Source organism: Halichoerus grypus, chromosome X (assembly GCF_964656455.1).
Source record: "Halichoerus grypus chromosome X, mHalGry1.hap1.1, whole genome shotgun sequence".
NCBI classification, from domain to species: domain Eukaryota; kingdom Metazoa; phylum Chordata; class Mammalia; order Carnivora; family Phocidae; genus Halichoerus; species Halichoerus grypus.
In genome coordinates, this window is record NC_135727.1 from 62,105,728 (window position 1) to 62,112,820 (window position 7,093).

Here is a 7,093-nt window from a genome sequence, read left to right on the forward strand (position 1 = left end):
ATAAATTGTAGTATAAACAAACAATGTAATATCATTCAGCTATAAATCATTGCAGTACTGATACCTACATCATGGATGAACCTCTAAAACACTATGCTAAGTAAGAAAAGCCAGACACAAAAGGTCAATGTATTTTATGATTCCATTTCTATGAAATATCAATAATAGATAAATCCATAGAGACAAAATGCAGATTGTTGGTTGCCTAGTGCTTGGGAGGGTGGGAATAGGGAGAAATTGTTTAGTGGATAAGGAGTTTTATGTTGGTAAAAAATAACAAAAATTAACAAACAATAAACTGCAACATCAACTCCTGTCTGAGTTTCTAGCCTGCTAATCTGCTCTACAAATTCTAGACTTTCTAGTTCCCATAGTTGTGTGAGCCAATTCCTTAAATTTATTCATATATTTGCATATACACAAGCATATATAGGATGTATATGTATATTCCACACACATATATATCACATTTGTTCTGTTCTATTCCTCTAAAGAATCCTGACAGAGATTTTGATACCAAGGGTGGTTCTATAGGAGCAGAATCTGAAGGATGAGTAGTTTTATGATTTGGCTCTGGGATTTCTAGTATTGTTTCTTTAATCTGATTAGATTTGAAGGCATTACTGACTTTAATGGTAAAGAGGGCATTGATAGTCCAAGACAATGTGTCAATAGAAAAAAATTCAAAATATCACCATTGGATATTCCTAATCAAATACTTATAAAAAACAAGGTTCTGGGCGACCATGTATTTTGTGCCATAAAACATTCTTGTCAAACTCATGAATATAATGAGATGGCAGGCTCTTCTAACTACAATAGAGAAAGTGGGGAAAGGAAAAAAATGCTGTTTTCTAAAATTTCTTTTCCAATTATATGAAAAGATAGATTACATGAATATAAATGTATATAGAGGTCAGTGTAGAGAAAGGAGAAATAAATTACATGACTATAAGTGTGTATATATAGAGATAATAAATGTAGAATAATGGAGAGATAGATTATATGAATGTAAATATATATTACATGATTATAAATGTATATATAGAGACATCGGTGTAGATAGAGATGCATATACATATAGATGTATATTAAGATGCATTTCTCACAGGAGATGTTGAGCATCTTCTCATGTGTCTGTTGGCCATTTGTATGTCTTCTTTGAAAAATGTCTCTTTAGGTCCTCTGCCCATTTTAAACAGATTATTTGTGGGGTGTTGTGTTATATCATTTTTTTATCACTTTGGATATTAACGCTGTATTGGATATATTGTTTGCAAATATCTTTTCCTATTCAGTAGGTTGTCCTTTCATTTTGTTAATGGTTTCCTTCACTGTGCAAAACCTTTTTAATTTGATGTAGCCCCAATAGTTTATTTTTGCTTTTGTTTCCCTTTTCTAAGGAGACAGATCCAGAATTATATTGTTAAGGCCAATGCCCAAGAGATTACTACCTATATTTTCTTTAGGAGTTTTATGGTTTCAGGTCTCACATTTAGGTCTTCAACCCATTTGGGGTTTTCTTTTATGTATACTGTAAGAAAGTGGTCCAGTTTTATTGTTTTGCATGTAGCTCTCAAGTTTTCCCAACACCATTTATTGAAGAGATGGTCTGTTCCCCATTATATATCCTTGCTTCATTTGTCATAGACTAATTGAACATATAAGGATGGGTTTATTTCTGGCCTCTATTCTGTTTCATTGATTTATCTGTCTGTTTTTGTGCCAGTACCACACTGTTTTCATTACTACAGCTTTGTAATATACTTTGAAATCTGGGATTGTGGTACCTCTATCTTTGTTCTTTTTTTCCCCAAGATTCATTTGGTTATTTGGGGTCTCTTGTGCTTCCATACAAATTTTAGGATTATTTGTTCTATTTTTGTGGAAAATGCTATTGGTATTTTGATCAAGATTGAACTGAATCTGTAGATTGCTTTGGGTAGTATGGATATTTTAGCAATATTAATTCTTTCAATCCATGATCATGGACTATCTTTGCATTTATTTGTGTCATCTTTATTTTTTTATTTTTTATAGTTTAATGTATTTTAATAACACACTTACAGGAACAGCACAGAAGACAAACAACATTAAAAACATGTACTTGCATGTAGGACAACTCAGAAAAGTATAACGAATGGATGGATCTACTGTATGATAAAAATGCTACAAACACTGTTTAGTTGCCGTCAATAAGAAATTTATTTGTTTTTAAAAAATCCAAATGCTGGCATTGTCCAGAAAAATTTAACAGGTTTATTTATAATTGTTATAAAGCTGAACTACTGAAACGTGTTCACTTGAACATTTTGACTTGCATTAATGCTTTATGTCCCCACATTTATATTAAAAATTCATACACAAATGAAAATGGAAAAACTGCCAATACCTGATTTCTGCCCCCTATTTTTCCACTTGCAATCATATACTTAGGTACCTTTTGACCCCATGGGAAAAAAAATATCGAAAGTTCAGAACTACCAATAACAGGAAGAAGAAATTTTTTTTTTTTTTAAGAATGAAATGTTTTCCATCATAGTTGATTCTTAAGCACGTTCTCCACGTATGCGGTGCACTAGCTGGATGTCTTTTGGCATAATTGTGACACGTTTGGCATGGCTAGCACATAGGTTGGTGTATTCAAAGAGGCCCACCAGATAGGCCTCGCTTGCCTCCTGCAAAGCACCAATAGCTGCACTCTGGAAGCACAGATCTGTTTTGAAGTCCTTAGCAATTTCTCGCACCAGACGCTGGAAAGGAAGTTTGAGGATCAAAAAGTTCAGTGGACTTCTGATAACATCTAATTTTACGGAGTGCCACAGTACCAGGCCTGTAACGATGAGGTTTCTTCACCCCTCCAGTAAGGGGCGCACTCTTGCGAGCGACTTTTGTAGCCAGTTTCTTCCTCGGTGCTTTACTACCAGTTGATTTGCGGGAAGTCCGCTTTGTACGAGCCATGGTACAGAAACCTCCTTACTTACCCCCCTTCTCCTTTGCTGGAGCTCGGCCAGCTAGAGGCGGTGCTGGTATTGGCGAGCGGCAGCGTGATGAGGCGGCTATTTGTGTCATCTTTAATTTTTCATCAGTGTCACAGTTTTCAGAGTACAGGTCTTTTACATTCTTGGTTAAATTTATTCCCAGGTATTTTATTATTTTTGATGCAATTGTAAATGGAATTGTTTTCTTAATTTCTCTTTCTGATGGTTCATTGTTAGCGTATAGAAATGTAACAGATTTCTGTATATTAATTTTGTATCCTGAAACTTTACTGAATTTATTTATTGTAATAATTTTTATGTGAATTCTTTAGGGTTTTCTATACATATTGCTATATCATCTGGAAATAGTGAGTTTTACTTCTTCCTTACCAATCTGGTTGCATCTTATTTGTTTTTTGTTTGTTTGTTTAGTTAATATATTTGTTTTTAGGGGCACGTGGGTGGCTCAGTCATTAAGCATCTGCCTTTGGCTCAAGCGTGATCCCAGAGTCCTAGGATCAAGCCCCACATTGGGCTCCCTGCTCAACGGGAAGCCTGCTTCTCCCTCTCCCACTCTCCCTGCTTGTGTTCCCTCTCTCGCTGTTTCTCTGTCAAATAAATAAATAAAATCTTTAAAATATATATTTGTTTTTGTTGTCTGATTGCTGTGGCTAGGGCTTTCATTACTGTGTTGGATAAAAGTGGTGAAAATTGATATTTTTGTGTTGCTCCTGATCTAAGACTAAAAGCTTTCAGCTTTTCACTATTGAGTATGAGGTTAGCTGTGGGTTTGTCAGATACGGCCTTTATTATGTTGAGATATGTTCCCTCTACACCCACTTTATTGAGAGGTTTTATCATTAATGGATGTTGAATTTTGTCAAATGCTTTTTCTGTATCTGTTAAAATGATCATATGATTTTTATCCTTCATTTTGTAGACATCATGTATATCATTGATTAGAAGATATTGAACCATCCTTGTATCCCTGGAATAAATCCCACTTGATTATGGTAAGTAATAATTTTTTTTTTTTTTTTAAAGATTTTATTTATTTATTTGGGAGAGAGAGAATGAGAGAGAGCACATGAGAGGGGGTTGGGTCAGAGGGAGAAGCAGACTCCCCGCCGAGCAGGGAGCCTGATGCGGGACTCGATCCAGGGACTCCAGGATCATGACCTGAGCTGAAGGCAGTCGCTTAACCAACTGAGCCACCCAGGCGCCCTGGTAAGTAATAATTTTAATGTATCTGTGATGTTTTTGTTTTAATTATTGTAGTTATGCTAGTGGGTGTGCAGTGGCATCTCATTTGGTTTTGATTTGCATTTCCCTAATGACTAATGATGTTGAACATGTTTTCAAGCACCTGTTGGCCACTTGTATATTTTCCAGAAAATGTCTACTTAAATCTTGTGCCCATTTTTAAAATGGGTTAATATCTTCCTATTCTTGAGTTGTAAGTTTTTTAAATATTATAGATATAATTTTCTTATCAGATATATGATTTGCAATTTTTTTTTTTTTTCCTATTCCATGGGTTGTCTTTTCACTATCATGATGGGTGCTTTTAGAAGCACAGTTTCTGTTCTGATGATGTCCAATTTACTTTTTTCTTCTGTAGTTTGTGTTTTTGTTGTCATATCTAAGAAGGCTTGTCTAACTCAAACCCATCTTTCCTGCTAAAGCACTAATAATATATATTTTTAAAAAAGCATGAAGACATATGGACCCAGGATCCACACTAGGAAAACTTGTAAAGCAAGACCACTATTCCATCATAAGCCTCTTTTTGCTGTTCTCACAGATAGGTCTGTACCATAACAAACTTTTCATGTCTGTTGGCCATTCGCATGTCTTTGGAAAAACGTCTATTCAGGTTTCCTGCCCATCCTTAATTGGATTATTTCTTTTTGTTATTGTTGAGTTGTATATGTTCTTTATATATTTCTGATATTAACCCTTTATCAAATATATCATTTGCAAATATCTTCTCTCACTCAGTAGTTTGCCTTGTCATTTTGTTGATGGCTTCCTCTGTTGTGGAAAAGCTTTCCATTGTGTTGTAGTTGAATAGCTTATTTTTAATTTTGTTTCAACATCACTGATCATCAGGGAAATGCAAATCAAAACCACAATGAGATATCACTTTATACTTGTCAGAATGGCTAGAATAAAAAAGACAAGAAATAAAAAGTGTTGGTGAGAATGTGGAGGAAAAGAAACCCTCATGTCTTGTTGGTTGGAATTAAAATTGGCACAGCCACTGTGAAAAACAGAATAAGGGTTCCTTAAAAAATTATAAACAGAATTACCACATGTCCAGTAATACCAATATCTGGTATTTAACCAACGAAAATACAAACACTTATTCAAAAAGGTATATGCAGCATTATTTACAATAGCCAAGATATGGAAGCAACCTAAGTGTCCAACCATAGAAGAATGGATCAATAAAATGTAAAAAAAAAAAGAGCTTGTCATTTGCAACAACATGACTGGACCTACAGGGTATAATGGTAAGTGAAATAAGTCAGACAGAGAAAGGCAAATACCATATAATTTCATTCATATGTGGAATTTAAGAAACATTGTTCTTAAACAAAGAAACCAAACTTTATGAAGAAAAAAATAAAGAAAAAAGAGATAAGAAAACCAACTCTTAAATACAGAGAACAAGCTAGTGCCAGAGGTGAGGTGGGTGGAGAGAGGGGTGAAATAGATAAAGAGGATTAAAAATATACTTATCTTGATAAGTGCTGAGTAATGCATAGAATGGTTGAATCCTTATATTATAAAATGTAGGCATAAAATTTAGAGTAATATTTTTAAGACAGAGTTCCTTGATGACCCAGAATGGCTTATCTCTTTTTGTATCTCCTTAGAGCATATCAAATAAATTTTAGGGAGCAAAAAAATGTAGAACGGAGTAGGAAGGGCTAATCACCACTAACTATATAGACTGATGTACCACATGCTGAGATGGCAGTCACTATACTAGGTGATTAATTTGTGGTTTTTCCCACCTCCACTCCACTCTAGTTATTATAAATTTAATATACACAATCTTTCCCAGTGCTTTCATTTAATATTTTATTAATATTTATAAATAATTGAAATCATGTATGATCTGCATATATTTTATCTGATATTGTGAGAGAATGTGAAAAGGAATGAACTTATCCATTATTTCTCCCAAGCTCCAACAACATGAACAAACCACTTTGTTTTGACTGACTTAACCAATTCAAACCAAGCCAGAAACTGTCAATCATACATCATTTGACATTTTCCCCTGACAGCTGGTAAAGTCAGCACGAGAATCAAAATACACCATGAATGATGAGCCAGAATAAAATTAGAAAAGCTAAACAAAAAGGTAAAATCTGCACTTCTTTTTGTTTCCTAAGTTATTTGCATCTATTTGCCTCAAAATGCCATTTCACAGAGCAGACTTTCTGCTGCTATAGTAACAGCAACATTTAGTAGGACCAGGATCTAATTTTTAAATATAAGTAAATTTTAAAAAAAGGTTTGAGCTCCAGAATTTCATTTTATAATAACTTTTTTCAGAAATGTAGTGATTTTATATATGGGGTCTGGGAGTAGAAGGGGCAGAAAAAGAAAATTTCTTTCATGCTAACTTTTTTTTTAAATTTTATTATGTTATGTTAGTCACCATACAATACATCATTAGTTTTTGATGTGGTGATCCATGATCCATTGTTTTCATATAACACCCAGTGCTCCAAGCAGTATGTGCCCTCCTTAATACCCATCACCGGGCTAACCCATTCCCCCTCCCCCCTCCTCTCTAAAACCCTGTTTTTTCTCAGGTCCATAGTCTCTCATGGTTCATCTCTCCCTCTGATTGCCCCCCCTTCATTTTTCCCTTCCTTCTCCTAATGTCCTCCATGCTATTCCTTATGTTCCACAAATAAGTGAAACCATTGATAATTGACATTCTCTGCTTGACTTATTTCACTTAACATAATCTCCTCCAGAACCATCCATGTTGACGTAAAAGTTGGGTATTCATCCTTTCTGATGGCTGAGTAATATTCCATTGTATATATGGACCACATCTTCTTTACCCATTCATGTGTTGAAGGGCA

General features: G+C 34.6%; 1 pseudogene; it reads right to left on the reverse strand.

Annotated features, from left to right (window-relative positions):
- Nucleotides 1-2,332: 2,332 nt before the first annotated feature.
- LOC144380565 (histone H3.3 type 1-like) lies at nucleotides 2,333-3,026 on the reverse strand (annotated as a pseudogene).
- Between the last annotated feature and the right edge of the window lie 4,067 nt (nucleotides 3,027-7,093).